Below are 17,741 nucleotides of genomic sequence, written 5' to 3'. Positions count from 1 at the left end.
CCATTTGTGTATTTGCCTTTAGACATGAGTAAATTAGCTTAATTGCTAACATGCTAGCACCTAGCAAGACAGCCTTAAGTTTAGAAACTGCCAAGGATGTCCTATGACGTCCCTGCATCATGCATGTGTGTATTTGCCTTTAAACGTGAATAAATTAGCTTAAATGCTAACATGCTAACAATCATTATGCTAGCACCTAGCAAGAGAGCCTCAAGTTTAGAAAGTGCCAAGGTTGTCCTATAACCTCCCTACATCATGCCATGTGTGTATTTGCCTTTAGACATGAGTAAATTAGCTTAAATGCTAACATGCTAACGGCTACCATGCTAGCACCTAGCAAGAGGGCCTCAAGTTTAGAAAGTGCCAAGGTTGTCCTATAACCTCCCTACATCATGTCATGTGTGCATTTGCCCGTAGACATGAGTAAAGTAGCTTAAATGCTAACATGCTAACGGCTACCATGCTAGCACCTAGCAAGAGGGCCTTAAGTTTAGAAACTGCCAAGGTTGTCCTATAACCTCCCCACATCATGCCATGTGTGTATTTGCCTTTAAACGTGAGTAAATTAGCTTATATGCTAACACGCTAACAGTCATTATGCTAGCACCTAGCAAGAGAGCCTCAAGTTTAGAAAGTGCCAAGGATGTCCTATAACGTCCCTGCATCATGCATGTGTGTATTTGCCTTTAAACATGAGCAAATTAGCTTAAATGCTAACATGCTAACAGTCATCATGCTAGCACCTAGCAAGAGAGTCCCAAGTTTAGAAAGTGCCAAGGGTGTCCTATAACCTCCCTACATCATGCCATGTGTGTATTTGCCTTTAGACATGAGTAAATTAGCTTAAATGCTAACATGCTAACGGCTAACATGCTATCACCTAGCAAGAGAGTTTCAAGTTTACAAAGTGCCAAGGTTGTCCTTCAACCTCCCTATATCATGCCATGTGTGTATATGCCTTTAAACGTGAGTAAATTAGCTTAAATGCTAACATGCTAACAGTTATCATGCTAGCACCTAGCAAGAGACCCTCAAGTTTAGAAAGTGCCAAGGTTGTCCTATAACCTCCCTACATCATGCCATGTGTGTATTTGCCTTTAGACATGAGTAAATTAGCTTAAATGCTAACATGCTAACGGCTAACATGCTAGCACCTAGCAAGACAGCCTCAAGTTTAGAAACTGCCAAGGATGTCCTATAACGTCCCTGCATCATGCATATGTGTATTTGCCTTTAAACATGAGCAAATTAGCTTAAATGCTAACATGCTAACAGTCATCATGCTAGCACCTAGCAAGAGAGTCCCAAGTTTAGAAAGTGCCAAGGTTGTCCTATAACATCCCTACATCATGCCATGTGTGTATTTGCCTTTAGACATGAGTAAATTAGCTTAAATGCTAACATGCTAACGGCTAACATGCTAGCACCTAGCAAGACAGCCTCAAGTTTAGAAACTACCAAGGTTGTCCTATAACCTCCCCACATCATGTCATGTGTATATTTGCCTTTAAACGTGAGTAAATTAGCTTAAATGCTAACATGCTAACAATCATTATGCTAGCACCTAGCAAGACAGCCTCAAGTTTAGAAAGTGCCAAGGTTGTCCTATAACCTCCCTACACCATGCCATATGTGTTTTTGCCTGAAGACATGAGTAAATTAGCTTAAATGCTAACATGCTAACGGCTACCATGTTAGCACCTAGCAAGAGGGTTTCAAGTTTAGAAAGTGCCAAGGTTGTCCTATAACCTCCCTATATCATGCCATGTGTGTATTTGCCTTTAAACGTGAGTAAATTAGCTTAAAGGCTAACATGCTAACAGTTATCATGCTAGCACCTAGCAAGAGAGCCTCAAGTTTAGAAAGTGCCAAGGTTGTCCTATAACCTCCCTACATCATGCCATGTGTGTATTTGCCTTTAGACATGAGTAAATTAGCTTAAATGCTAACATGCTAACGGCTAACATGCTAGCACCTAGCAAGAGAGCCTCAAGTTTAGAAACTGCCAAGGTTGTCCTATGACCTCCCTACATCATGCCATGTGTGTATTTGCCTTTAGGCATGAGTAAATTAACTTAAATGCTAACATGCTAACATGCTAGCAATTAGCATTTAGCCACAGAGAGAGTTCAGACGTTTATCTCAAAAATGAGCCATCAATCACGTTTCTACGTGGCCGTATGGCTGAGCTAAGAGGCTGTGAAAAGTCTGTAAATTCTCGTTTTCTATGTGCTGTTCTAAAAATAGAACAGCGATTCCCTAATCAAGTGGCCCATTTTTTAACGTTTTCGTTAATAGCGTCGCCATGGTTACACAAAACTTTCCAAAAATTAAATACCGCTGTAGTCCCGAGCGCCACGTTTCCGGCGGTGTAACATGTGTGGGGGTCCTTCTTGCGGTTTTGGCCGCATTACGCGCGCAAAAAGTGGAAGATTAAGATATACGGAATAATAACTAAACAGCAATAACAATATGGGCTGGCTCAGTAGCCAGCCCATAGACTGCTACTGCAAGTAGCAGTCTATGGGCTGGCTACTGGGCCAGTCCATAACTAGAAAATTCCCGCGGAAATTTTGATGGACTGGCCACCTGTGCTGTGAACCTCGGGCCCGGTGTGCCAACGGCTACCGCGGTAGCACCTAGCAAGAAAGCCTCAAGTGCGGAAAAGGTTGATGCAGTCCCATAGTGTCCCCACATCATGCCAAGTGTGTATTTGCCTTTAAACTTGAGTAAATTAGCTAAAATGCTAACATGCTAACAATCATTATGCTAGCACCTTGCAAGAGAGCCTCAAGTTTAGAAAGTGCCAAGGTTGTCCGATAACCTCCCTACATCATGCCATGTGTGTATTTGCCTTTAAACGTGAGTAAATTAGCTTAAATGCTAACATGCTAACAGTTATCATGCTAGCAACTAGCAAGAGCGCCTCAAGTTTAGAAAGTGCCAAGGTTGTCCTATAACCTCCCTACATCATGCCATGTGTGTATTTGCCTTTAAATGTGAGTAAATTAGCTTAAATGCTAACATGCTAACAGTCGTCATGCTAGCACCTAGCAAGAGAGCCTCAAGTTTAGAAAGTGCCAAGGTTGTCCAAAACCTCCCTACATCATGCCATGTGTGTATTTGCCTTTAGACATGAGTAAATTAGCTTAAATGCTAACGTGCTAACGGCTACCATGCTAGCACCTAGCAAGAGGGCCTCAAGTTTAGAAAGTGCCAAGGTTGTCCTATAACCTCCCTACATCATGTCATGTGTGCATTTGCCTGTAGACATGAGTAAATTAGCTTAAATGCTAACATGCTAACGGCTACCATGCTAGCACCTAGCAAGAGGGCCTTATTTTAGAAACTGGCAAGGTTGTCCTATAACGTCCCTGCATCATGCATGTGTGTATTTGCCTTTAGACATGAGTAAATTAGCTTAAATGCTAACATGCTAACGGCTAACATGCTAGCACCTAGCAAGAGAGTTTCAAGTTTACAAAGTGCCAAGGTTGTCCTTCAACCTCCCTATATCATGCCATGTGTGTATTTGCCTTTAAATGTGAGTAAATTAGCTTAAATGCTAACATGCTAACAGTTATCATGCTAGCACATAGCAACAGACCCTCAAGTTTAGAAAGTGCCAAGCTTGTCCTATAACCTCCCTACATCATGCCATGTGTGTATTTGCCTTTAGACATGAGTAAATTAGCTTAAATGCTAACATGCTATCGGCTAACATGCTAGCACCTAGCAAGACATCCTCAAGTTTAGAAACTGCCAAGGATGTCCTATAACGTCCCTGCATCATGCATGTGTTAATTTGCCTTCAAACATGAGCAAATTAGCTTAAATGCTAACATGCTAACAGTCATCATGCTAGCACCTAGCAAGAGAGTCTCAAGTTTAGAAAGTGCCAAGGTTGTCCTATAACCTCCCTACATCATGCCATGTGTGTATTTGCCTTTAGACATGAGTAAATTAGCTTAAATGCTAACATGCTAACGGCTAACATGCTAGCACCTAGCAAGACAGCCTCAAGTTTAGAAACTACCAAGGTTGTCGTATAGCCTCCCCACATCATGTCATGTGTGTATTTGCCTTTAAACGTGAGTAAGTTAGCTTAAATGCTAACATGCTAACAATCATTATGCTAGCACCTAGCAAGAGAGCCTCAAGTTTAGAAAGTGCCAAGGTTGTCCTATAACCTCCCTACACCATGCCATATGTGTATTTGCCTGAAGACATGAGTAAATTAGCTTAAATGCTAACATGCTAACGGCTACCATGCTAGCTAGTTTCAAGTTTAGAAACTGCCAAGGTTGTCCTATAACCTCCCTACATCATGCCATGTGTGTATTTGCCTTTAAACGTGAGTAAATTAGCTTAAATGCTAACATGCTAACAGTCATTATGCTACCACCTAGCAAGAGAGCCTCAAGTTTAGAAAGTGCCAAGGATGTCCTATAACGTCCCCGCATCATGCATGTGTGTATTTGCCTTTAAACATGAGCAAAGTAGCTTAAATGCTAAAATGCTAACAGTCATCAGGCTAGCACCTAGCAAGAGAGCCTCAAGTTTAGAAAGTGCCAAGGTTGTCCTATAACCTCCCTACATCATGCCATGTGTGAATTTGCCTGTAGACATAAGTAAATTAGCTTAAATGCTAACATGCTAACGGCTACCATGCTAGCAACTAGCAAGAGGCCCTCAAGTTTAGAAAGTGCCAAGGTTGTCCTATAACCTCCCTACATCATGCCATGAGTCTATTTGCCTGTAGACATGAGTAAGTTAGCTTAAATGCTAACATGCTAACGGCTACCATGTTAGCACCTAGCAAGAGGGCCTCAAGTTTAGAAACTGCCAAGGTTGTCCTATAACCTCCCTACATCATGCCATGTGTCTATTTGCCTGTAGACATGAGTAAATTAGCTTAAATGCTAACATGCTAACGGCTACCATGTTAGCACCTAGCAAGAGCGTTTCAAGTTTAGAAAGTGCCAAGGTTGTCCTATAACCTCCCTATATCATGCAATGTGTGTATTTGCCTTTAAACGTGAGTAAATTAGCTTAAATGCTGACATGCTAACAGTTATCATGCTAGCACCTAGCAAGAGAGCCTCAAGTTTAGAAAGTGCCAAGGTTGTCCTATAACCTCCCTACATCATGCCATGTGTGTATTTCCCTTTAGTCATGAGTAAATTAGCTAAAATGCTAACATGCTAACGGCTAACATGCTAGCACCTAGCAAGAGAGCCTCAAGTTTAGAAACTGCCAAGGTTGTCCTATGACCTCCCTACATCATGCCATATGTGTATTTGCCTGAAGACATGAGTAAATTAGCTTAAATGCTAACATGCTAACGGCTACCATGCTGGCACCTAGCAAGAGAGCATCAAGTTGAGAAAGTGCCAAGGTTGTCCTATAACCTCCCTACATCATGCCATGTGTGTATTTGCCTTTAGACATGAGTAAATTAGCTTAAATGCTAACATGCTAACATGCTAGCAATTAGCATTTAGCCACAGAGAGAGTTCAGACGTTTATCTCAAAAATGAGCCATCAATCACGTTTCTACGTGGCCGTATGGCTGAGCTACAAGGCTGTGAAAAGTCTGTAAATTCTCGTTTCCTATGTGCTGTTCTAAAAATAGAACAAGAAATTCCCTAATCAAGTGGCCCATTTTTTAACGTTTTCGTTAATAGCGTCACCATGGTTACACAAAACTTTCCAAAAATTAAATACCGCTGTAGTCCCGAGCGCCACGTTTCCGGCGGTGTAACATGTGTTGGGGTCCTTCTTGCGGTTTTGGCCGCATTACGCGCGCAAAAAGTGGAAGATTAAGATATAAGAATAAAAAAAATAATAATAACTAAACAGCAATAACAATATGGGCTGGCTCAGTAGCCAGCCCATAGACTGCTACTGCAAGTAGCAGTCTATGGGCTGGCTACTGGGCCAGTCCATAACTAGAAAATTCCCGCGGAAATTTTGATGGACTGGCCACCTGCGCTGTGAACCTCGGGCCCGGTGCGCCAACGGCTACCGCGGTATCACCTAGCAAGAAAGCCTCAAGTACGGAAAAGGTTGATGCAGTCCCATAGTGTCCCCACATCATGCCAAGTGTGTATTTGCCTTTAAACTTGAGTAAATTAGCTAAAATGCTAACATGCTAATGGCTACCGTGCTAACACGTAGCAAAACAGCCTCAGGTCCTGAAAAGTTTGGGGCAGTCCTACAGTGTCCCCACATCATGCCATGTGTGTATTTTCCTTTAGACATGACTAAATTAGCTTAAATGCTAACATGCTAACGGCTACCCTGCTAGCACCTAGCAAGATGGTCTCAAGTTTAGAAACTACAAAGTTTGTCCTATAACATCCCTACATCATGCCATGTGTGTATTTGCCTTTAAATGTGAGTTAATTAGCTTAAATGCTAACATGCTAACAGTCGTCATGCTAGCACCTAGCAACAGAGCCTCAAGTTTAAAAAGTGCCAAGGTTGTCCTATAACCTCCCTACATCATGCCATGTGTGTATTTGCCTTTAAACATGAGTAAATTAGCTTAAATGCTGACATGCTAACGGCTACCATGCTAGCACCTAGCAAGAGAGCCTCAAGTTTAGAAAGTGCCAAGGTTGTCCTATAACCTCCCTACATCATGCCATGTGTGTATTTGCCTTTAAATGTGAGTAAATTAGCTTAAATGCTAACATGCTAACAGTCGTCATGCTAGCACCTAGCAAGAGGGCCTCAACTTTAGAAAGTGCCAAGGTTGTCCTATAACCTCCCTACATCATGCCATGTGTGTATTTGCCTTTAAACTTGAGTAAATTAGCTTAAATGCTAACATGCTAACGGCTACCCTGCTAGCACCTAGCAAGATGGCCTCAAGTTTAGAAACTACAAAGGTTGTCCTATAACCTCTCTATATCATGCCATGTGTGTATTTGCCTTTAAACGTGAGTAAATTAGCTTAAATGTTAACATGCTAACAGTCATCATGCTAGCACCTAGCAAGAGAGCCTCAAGTTTAGAAAGTGCCAAGGTTGTCCTATAACCTCCCGACATCATGCCATGTGTGTATTTGCCTTTAAATGTGAGTAAATTAGCTTAAATGCTAACATGCTAACAGTCATCATGCTAGCACCTAGCAAGAGAGCCTCAAGTTTAGAAAGTGCCAAGGTTGTCCTATAACCTCCCTATATCATGCCATGTGTGTATTTGCCTTCAAATGTGAGTAAATTAGCTTAAATGCTAACATGCTAACAGTCGTCATGCTAGCACCTAGCAAGAGAGCCTCAAGTTGAGAAAGTGCCAAGGTTGTCCTATAACCTCCCTACATCATGTCATGTGTGTATTTGCCTTTAAACGTGAGTAAATTAGCTTAAATGCTAACATGCTAACAATCATTATGCTAGCACCTAGCAAGAGAGCCTCAAGTTTAGAAAGTGCCAAGGTTGTCCTATAACCTCCCTACACCATGCCATGTGTGTATTTGCCTGAAGACATGAGTAAATTAGCTTAAATGCTAACATGCTAACGGCTACCATGCTAGCACCTAGCAACAGAGCATCAAGTTGAGAAAGTGCCAAGGTTGTCCTTCAACCTCCCTATATCATGCCATGTGTGTATTTGCCTTTAGACATGAGTAAATTAGCTTAAATGCTAACATGCTAACGGCTACCCTGCTAGCACCTAACAAGATGGCCTCAAGTTTAGAAACTACAAAGGTTGTCCTATAACCTCCCTACATCATGCCTTGTGTGTATTTGCCTTTAAACGTGAGTAAATTAGCTTAAATGCTAACATGCTAACAGATGTCATGCTAGCACCTAGCAAGAGAGCCTCAAGTTTAAAAAGTGCCAAGGTTGTCCTATAACCTCCCGACATCATGCCATGTGTGTATTTGCCTTTAGACATGAGTAAATTACCTTAAATGCTAACATGCTAACGGCTACCATAATAGCACCTAGCAAGAGAGCCTCAAGTTGAGAAAGTGCCAAGGTTGTCCTATAACCTCCCGACATCATGCCATGTGTGTATTTGCCTTTAGACATGAGCAAATTAGCTTAAATGCTAACACGCTAACAGTCATGATGCTATCACCTAGCAAGAGAGTCCCAAGTGTAGAAAGTGCCAAGGTTGTCCTATAACCTCCCCACATCATGCCATGTGTGTATTTGCCTTTAGACATGAGTAAATTAGCTTAAATGCTAACATGCTAACGGCTAACATGCTAGCACCTAGCAAGACAGCCTCAAGTTTAGAAACTGCCAAGGATGTCCTATAACGTCCCTGCATCATGCATATGTGTATTTGCCTTTAAACATGAGCAAATTAGCTTAAATGCTAACATGCTAACAGTCATCATGCTAGCACCTAGCAAGAGAGTCCCAAGTTTAGAAAGTGCCAAGGTTGTCCTATAACATCCCTACATCATGCCATGTGTGTATTTGCCTTTAGACATGAGTAAATTAGCTTAAATGCTAACATGCTAACGGCTAACATGCTAGCACCTAGCAAGACAGCCTCAAGTTTAGAAACTACCAAGGTTGTCCTATAACCTCCCCACATCAAGTCATGTGTATATTTGCCTTTAAACGTGAGTAAATTAGCTTAAATGCTAACATGCTAACAATCATTATGCTAGCACCTAGCAAGACAGCCTCAAGTTTAGAAAGTGCCAAGGTTGTCCTATAACCTCCCTACACCATGCCATATGTGTATTTGCCTGAAGACATGAGTAAATTAGCTTAAATGTTAACATGCTAACGGCTACCACGCTAGCACCTAGCACGAGAGCATCAAGTTGAGAAAGTGCCAAGGTTGTCCTATAGCCTCCCTACATCATGCCATGTGTGTATTTGCCTTTAGACATGAGTAAATTAGCTTAAATGCTAACATGCTAACGGCTACCATGCTAGCACCTAGCAAGAGGGTTTCAAGTTTACAAAGTGCCAAGGTTGTCCTATAACCTCCCTATATCATGCCATGTGTGTATTTGCCTTTAAACGTGAGTAAATTAGCTTAGATGCTAACATGCTAACAGTTATCATGCTAGCACCTAGCAAGAGAGCCTCAAGTTTAGAAAGCGCCAAGGTTGTCTTATAACCTCCCTACACCATGCCATGTGTGTATTTGTCTGAAGACATGAGTAAATTAGCTTAAATGCTAACATGCTAACGGCTAACATGCTATCACCTAGCAAGAGAGTTTCAAGTTTACAAAGTGCCAAGGTTGTCCTTCAACCTCCCTATATCATGCCATGTGTGTATATGCCTTTAAACGTGAGTAAATTAGCTTAAATGCTAACATGCTAACAGTTATCATGCTAGCACCTAGCAAGAGACCCTCAAGTTTAGAAAGTGCCAAGGTTGTCCTATAACCTCCCTACATCATGCCATGTGTGTATTTGCCTTTAGACATGAGTAAATTAGCTTAAATGCTAACATGCTAACGGCTAACATGCTAGCACCTAGCAAGACAGCCTCAAGTTTAGAAACTGCCAAGGATGTCCTATAACGTCCCTGCATCATGCATATGTGTATTTGCCTTTAAACATGAGTAAATTAGCTTAAATGCTAACATACTAACGGCTACCATGTTAGCACCTAGCAAGAGGGTTTCAAGTTTAGAAAGTGCCAAGGTTGTCCTATAACCTCCCTATATCATGCCATGTGTGTATTTGCCTTTAAACGTGAGTAAATTAGCTTAAAGGCTAACATGCTAACAGTTATCATGCTAGCACCTAGCAAGAGAGCCTCAAGTTTAGAAAGTGCCAAGGTTGTCCTATAACCTCCCTACATCATGCCATGTGTGTATTTGCCTTTAGACATGAGTAAATTAGCTTAAATGCTAACATGCTAACGGCTAACATGCGAGCACCTAGCAAGAGAGCCTCAAGTTTAGAAACTGCCAAGGTTGTCCTATGACCTCCCTACATCATGCCATGTGTGTATTTGCCTTTAGACATGAGTAAATTAGCTTAAATGCTAACATGCTAACATGCTAGCAATTAGCATTTAGCCACAGAGAGAGTTCAGACATTTATCTCAAAAATGAGCCATCAAACACGTTTCTACGTGGCCGTATGGCTGAGCTAAAAGGCTGTGAAAAGTCTGTAAATTCTCGTTTTCTATGTGCTGTTCTAAAAATAGAACAGCGATTCCCTAATCAAGTGGCCCATTTTTTAACGTTTTCGTTAATAGCGTCGCCATGGTTACACAAAACTTTCCAAAAATTAAATACCGCTGTAGTCCCGAGCGCCACGTTTCCGGCGGTGTAACATGTGTGGGGGTCCTTCTTGCGGTTTTGGCCGCATTACGCGCGCAAAAAGTGGAAGATTAAGATATACGGAATAACTAGAAAATTCCCACGGAAATTTTGATGGACTGGCCACCTGTGCTGTGAACCTCGGGCCCGGTGGGCCAACGGCTACCGCGGTAGCACCTAGCAAGAAAGCCTCAAGTACGGAAAAAGTTGATGCAGTCCCATAGTGTCCCCACATCATGCCAAGTGTGTAATTGCCTTTAAACTTGAGTAAATTAGCTTAAATGCTAACATGCTAACAATCATTATGCTAGCACCTAGCAAGAGAGCCTCAAGTTTAGAAAGTGCCAAGGTTGTCCTATAACCTCCCTACATCATGCCATGTGTGTATTTGCCTTTAGACATGAGTAAATTAGCTTAAATGCTAACATGCTAACATGCTAGCACCTAGCAAGACAGCCTTAAGTTTAGAAACTGCCAAGGATGTCCTATGACGTCCCTGCATCATGCATGTGTGTATTTGCCTTTAAACGTGAGCAAATTAGCTTAAATGCTAACATGCTAACAGTCATCATGCTAGCACCTAGCAAGAGAGTCCCAAGTTTAGAAAGTGCCAAGGTTGTCCTATAATCTCCCTACATCATGCGTTGTGTGTATTTGCCTTTAGACATGAGTAAATTAGCTTAAATGCTAACATGCTAACGGCTACCACGCTAGCACCTAGCAAGAGAGCATCAAGTTGAGAAAGTGCCAAGGTTGTCCTATAACCTCCCCACATCATGTCATGTGTGTATTTGCCTTTAAACGTGAGTAAATTAGCTTAAATGCTAACATGCTTACAATCATTATGCTAGCACCTAGCAAGAGAGCCTCAAGTTTAGAAAGTGCCAAGGTTGTCCTATAACCTCCCTACACCATGCCATATGTGTATTTGACTGAAGACATGAGTAAATTAGCTTAAATGCTAACATGCTAACGGCTACCATGCTAACACCTAGCAAAACAACCTCAGGTCCTGAAAAGTTTGGGGCAATCCTACAGTGTCCCCACATCATGCCAAGTGTGTATTTGCCTTTAAATGTGATTAAATTAGCTAACATGCCAACGGCTACCATGCTAACACCTAGCAAAACAGCCTCAGGTCCTGAAAAGTTTGGGGCAGTCCTACAGTGTCCCCACATCATGCCAAGTGTGTATTTGCCTTTAAACTTTAGAAAATTAGCGAAAATGCTAACATGCTAACGGCTACCATGCTAACACCTAGCAAAACAGCCTCAGGTCCTGAAAAGTTTGGGGCAGTCCTACAGTGTCCCCACATCATGCCATGTGTGTATTTGCCCTTAGACATGAGTAAATTAGCTAAAATGCTAACATGCTAACAGTCATCATGCTAGCACCTAGAAAGAGAGCCTCAAGTTTAGAAAGTGCCAAGGTTGTCCTATAACCTCCCTACATCATGCCATGTGTGTATTTGCCTTTAGACATGAGTAAATTAGCTTAAATGCTAACATGCTAGCACCTAGCGAGACAGCCTTAAGTTTAGAAACTGCCAAGGATGTCCTATGACGTCCCTGCATCATGCATGTGTGTATTTGCCTTTAAACGTGAGCAAATTAGCTTAAATGCTAACATGCTAACAGTCATCATGCTAGCACCTAGCAAGAGAGTCCCAAGTTTAGAAAGTGCCAAGGTTGTCCTATCACCTCCCTACATCATGCCATGTGTGTATTTGCCTTTAAACGTGAGCAAATTAGCTTAAATGCTAACATGCTAACAGTCATCATGCTAGCACCTAGCAAGAGGGTTTCAAGTTTACAAAGTGCCAAGGTTGTCCTATAACCTCCCTACATCATGTCATGTGTATATTTTCCTTTAGACATGAGTAAATTAGCTTAAATGCTAACATGCTAACGGCTACCATGCTAGCACCTAGCAAGAGGACCTGAAGTTTAGAAAGTGCCAAGGTTGTCCTTCAACCTCCCTATATCATGCCATGTGTGTATTTGCCTTTAAACGTGAGTAAATTAGCTTAAATGCTAACATGCTAACAGTTATGATGCTAGCACCTAGCAAGAGACCCTCAAGTTTAGAAAGTGCCAAGGTTGTCCTATAACCTCCCTACATCATGCCATGTGTGTATTTGCCTTTAGACATGAGTAAATTAGCTTAAATGCTAACATGCTAACGGCTAACATGCTAGCACCTAGCAAGACGGCCTCAAGTTTAGAAACTGCCAAGGTTGTCCTATAACCTCCCTACATCATGCCATGTGTGTATTTGCCTTTAGACCTGAGTAAATTAGCTTAAATGCTAACATGCTAACAGTTATCATGCTAGCACCTAGCAAGAGAGCCTCAAGTTTAGAAAGTGCCAAGGTTGTCCTATAACCTCCCTACATCATGCCATGTGTGTATTTGCCTTTAGACATGAGTAAATTAGCTTAAATGCTAACATGCTAACAGTCATCATGCTAGCACCTAGCAAGAGAGTCCCAAGTTTAGAAAGTGCCAAGGTTGTCCTATAACCTCCCGACATCATGCCATGTGTGTATTTGCCTTTAGACATGAGTAAATTAGCTTAAATGCTAACATGCTAACGGATAACATGCTAGCACCTAGCAAGACAGCCTCAAGTTTAGAAACTGCCAAGGTTGTCCTATAATTTCCCCACATCATGTCATGTGTGTATTTGCCTTTTAACGTGAGTAAATTAGCTTGAATGTTAACATGCTAACAATCATTATGCTAGCACCTAGCAAGAGAGCCTCAAGTTTAGAAAGTGCCAAGGTTGTCCTATAACCTCCCTACACCATGCCATATGTGTATTTGCCTGAAGACATGAGTAAATTAGCTTAAATGCTAACATGCTAACGGCTACCATGTTAGCACCTAGCAAGAGGGTTTCAAGTTTAGAAAGTGCCAAGGTTGTCCTATAACCTCCCTATATCATGCCATGTGTGTATTTGCCTTTAAACGTGAGTAAATTAGCTTAAAGGCTAACATGCTAACAGTTATCATGCTAGCACCTAGCAAGAGAGCCTCAAGTTTAGAAAGTGCCAAGGTTGTCCTATAACCTCCCTACATCATGCCATGTGTGTATTTGCCTTTAGACATGAGTAAATTAGCTTAAATGCTAACATGCTAACGGCTAACATGCTAGCACCTAGCAAGAGAGCCTCAAGTTTAGAAACTGCCAAGGTTGTCCTATGACCTCCCTACATCATGCCATGTGTGTATTTGCCTTTAGACATGAGTAAATTAGCTTAAATGCTAACATGCTAACATGCTAGCAATTAGCATTTAGCCACAGAGAGAGTTCAGACATTTATCTCAAAAATGAGCCATCAATCAGGTTTCTACGTGGCCGTATGGCTGAGCTAAAAGGCTGTGAAAAGTCTGTAAATTCTCGTTTTCTATGTGCTGTTCTAAAAATAGAACAGCGATTCCCTAATCAAGTGGCCCATTTTTTAACGTTTTCGTTAATAGCGTCGCCATGGTTACACAAAACTTTCCAAAAATTAAATACCGCTGTAGTCCCGAGCGCCACGTTTCCGGCGGTGTAACATGTGTGGGGGTCCTTCTTGCGGTTTTGGCCGCATTACGCGCGCAAAAAGTGGAAGATTAAGATATACGGAATAATAATAACTAAACAGCAATAACAATATGGGCTGGCTACTGAGCCAGTCCATAATAATAACTAAACAGCAATAACAATATGGGCTGGCTCAGTAGCCAGCCCATAGACTGCTACTGCAAGTAGCAGTCTATGGGCTGGCTACTGGGCCAGTCCATAACTAGAAAATTCCCGCGGAAATTTTGATGGACTGGCCACCTGTGCTGTGAACCTCGGGCCCGGTGCACCAACGGCTACCGCGGTAGCACCTAGCAAGAAAGCCTCAAGTACGGAAAAGGTTGATGCAGTCCCATAGTGTCCCCACATCATGCCAAGAGTGTATTTGCCTTTAAACTTGAGTAAATTAGCTAAAATGCTAAAATGCTAACATGATAACGGCTACCGTGCTAACACGTAGCAAAACAGCCTCATGTCCTGAAAAGTTTGGGCCAGTCCTACAGTGTCCCCACATCATGCCATGTGTGTATTTTCCTTTAGATATGAGTAAATTAGCTAAAATGCTAACATGCTAACAGTCATCATGCTAGCACCTAGCAAGAGGGCCTCAAGTTTAGAAAGTACCAAGGTTGTCCTATAACCTCCCCACATCATGACATGTGCTTAGTAGCCTTTAATCATGAGTAAATTAGCTTAAATGCTAACATGCTAACAGTTATCATGCTAGCACCTAGCAAGAGAACCTCAACTTTAGAAAGTGCCAAGGTTGTCCTGTAACATCCCTACACCATGCCATGTGTGTATTTGCCTGTATACATGAGTAAATTAGCTTAAATGCTAACATGCTAACGGCTACCATGCTAGCACCTAGCAAGAGGGTTTCAAGTTTACAAAGTGCCAAGGTTGTCCTATAACCTCCCTATATCATGCCATGTGTGTATTTGCCTTTAAACGTGAGTAAATTAGCTTAAATGCTAACATGCTAACGGCTACCATGCTAGCACCTAGCAAGAGAGCCTCAAGTTTAGAAAGTGCCAAGGTTGTCCTATAACCTCCCTACATCATGCCATGTGTGTATTTGCCTTTAGACATGAGTAAATTAGCTTAAATGCAAACATGCTAACGGCTACCATGCTAGCACCTAGCAAGAGGGTTTCAAGTTTACAAAGTGCGAAGGTTGTCCTATAACCTCCCTATATCATGCCATGTGTGTATTTGCCTTTAAACGTGAGTAAATTAGCTTAAATGCTAACATGCTAACAGTTATCATGCTAGCACCTAGCAAGAGAGCCTCAAGTTTAGAAAGTGCCAAGGTTGCCCTATAACCTCCCTACATCATGCCATGTGTGTATTTGCCTTTAGACATGAGTAAATTAGCTTAAATGCTAACATGCTAGCACCTAGCAAGACAGCCTTAAGTTTAGTAACTGCCAAGGATGTCCTATGACGTCCCTGCATCATGCATGTGTGTATTTGCCTTTAAACGTGAGCAAATTAGCTTAAATGCTAACATGCTAACAGTCATCATGCTAGCACCTAGCAAGAGAGTCCCAAGTTTAGAAAGTGCCAAGGTTGTCCTATCACCTCCCTACATCATGCCATGTGTGTATTTGCCTTTAAACGTGAGTAAATTAGCTTAAATGCTAACATGCTAACAATCATTATGCTAGCACCTAGCAAGAGAGCCTCAAGTTTAGAAAGTGCCAAGGTTGTCCTATAACCTACCTACATCATGCCATGTGTGTATTTGCCTTTAGACATGAGTAAATTAGCTTAAATGTTAACATGCTAACGGCTACCACGCTAGCACCTAGCAAGAGAGCATCAAGTTGAGAAAGTGCCAAGGTTGTCCTATAGCCTCCCTACATCATGCCATGTGTGTATTTGCCTTTAGACATGAGTAAATTAGCTTAAATGCTAACATGCTAACGGCTACCATGCTAGCACCTAGCAAGAGGGTTTCAAGTTTACAAAGTGCCAAGGTTGTCCTATAACCTCCCTATATCATGCCATGTGTGTATTTGCCTTTAAACGTGAGTAAATTAGCTTAGATGCTAACATGCTAACAGTTATCATGCTAGCACCTAGCAAGAGAGCCTCAAGTTTAGAAAGCGCCAAGGTTGTCCTATAACCTCCCTACACCATGCCATGTGTGTATTTGTCTGAAGACATGAGTAAATTAGCTTAAATGCTAACATGCTGACGGCTAACATGCTATCACCTAGCAAGAGAGTTTCAAGTTTACAAAGTGCCAAGGTTGTCCTTCAACCTCCCTATATCATGCCATGTGTGTATATGCCTTTAAACGTGAGTAAATTAGCTTAAATGCTAACATGCTAACAGTTATCATGCTAGCACCTAGCAAGAGACCCTCAAGTTTAGAAAGTGCCAAGGTTGTCCTATAACCTCCCTACATCATGCCATGTGTGTATTTGCCTTTAGACATGAGTAAATTAGCTTAAATGCTAACATGCTAACGGCTAACATGCTAGCACCTAGCAAGACAGCCTCAAGTTTAGAAACTGCCAAGGATGTCCTATAACGTCCCTGCATCATGCATATGTGTATTTGCCTTTAAACATGAGCAAATTAGCTTAAATGCTAACATGCTAACAGTCATCATGCTAGCACCTAGCAAGAGAGTCCCAAGTTTAGAAAGTGCCAAGGTTGTCCTATAACATCCCTACATCATGCCATGTGTGTATTTGCCTTTAGACATGAGTAAATTAGCTTAAATGCTAACATGCTAACGGCTAACATGCTAGCACCTAGCAAGACAGCCTCAAGTTTAGAAACTACCAAGGTTGTCCTATAACCTCCCCACATCATGTCATGTGTATATTTGCCTTTAAACGTGAGTAAATTAGCTTAAATGCTAACATGCTAACAATCATTATGCTAGCACCTAGCAAGACAGTCTCAAGTTTAGAAAGTGCCAAGGTTGTCCTATAACCTCCCTACACCATGCCATATGTGTATTTGCCTGAAGACATGAGTAAATTAGCTTAAATGCTAACATGCTAACGGCTAACATGCTAGCACCTAGCAAGAGAGCCTCAAGTTTAGAAACTGCCAAGGTTGTCCTATGACCTCCCTACATCATGCCATGTGTGTATTTGCCTTTAGACATGAGTAAATTAGCTTAAATGCTAACATGCTAACATGCTAGCAATTAGCATTTAGCCACAGAGAGAGTTCAGACATTTATCTCAAAAATGAGCCATCAATCACGTTTCTACGTGGCCGTATGGCTGAGCTAAAAGGCTGTGAAAAGTCTGTAAATTCTCGTTTTCTATGTGCTGTTCTAAAAATAGAACAGCGATTCCCTAATCAAGTGGCCCATTTTTTAACGTTTTCGTTAATAGCGTCGCCATGGTTACACAAAACTTTCCAAAAATTAAATACCGCTGTAGTCCCGAGCGCCACGTTTCCGGCGGTGTAACATGTGTGGGGGTCCTTCTTGCGGTTTTGGCCGCATTACGCGCGCAAAAAGTGGAAGATTAAGATATACGGAATAATAATAACTAAACAGCAATAACAATATGGGCTGGCTCAGTAGCCAGCCCATAGACTGCTACTGCAAGTAGCAGTCTATGGGCTGGCTACTGAGCCAGTCCATAACTAGAAAATTCCCGCGGAAATTTTGATGGACTGGCCACCTGTGCTGTGAACCTCGGGCCCGGTGGGCCAACGGCTACCGCGGTAGCACCTAGCAAGAAAGCCTCAAGTACGGAAAAAGTTGATGCAGTCCCATAGTGTCCCCACATCATGCCAAGTGTGTAATTGCCTTTAAACCTGAGTAAATTAGCTTAAATGCTAACATGCTAACAATCATTATGCTAGCACCTAGCAAGAGAGCCTCAAGTTTAGAAAGTGCCAAGGTTGTCCTATAACCTCCCTACATCATGCCATGT

General features: G+C 41.9%; 1 protein-coding gene across 1 annotated transcript in view; it reads right to left on the bottom strand.

Annotated features, from left to right (window-relative positions):
- ppp1r16b (protein phosphatase 1, regulatory subunit 16B) overlaps nucleotides 1-17,741 on the bottom strand; it is a 117,101-nt gene that overhangs the window by 57,530 nt on the left and 41,830 nt on the right. The window lies entirely within an intron of this gene.

This window comes from Doryrhamphus excisus, chromosome 18, assembly GCF_030265055.1.
Source record: "Doryrhamphus excisus isolate RoL2022-K1 chromosome 18, RoL_Dexc_1.0, whole genome shotgun sequence".
NCBI lineage: Eukaryota > Metazoa > Chordata > Actinopteri > Syngnathiformes > Syngnathidae > Doryrhamphus > Doryrhamphus excisus.
This window is presented reverse-complemented; position numbering and strand designations above follow the sequence as displayed.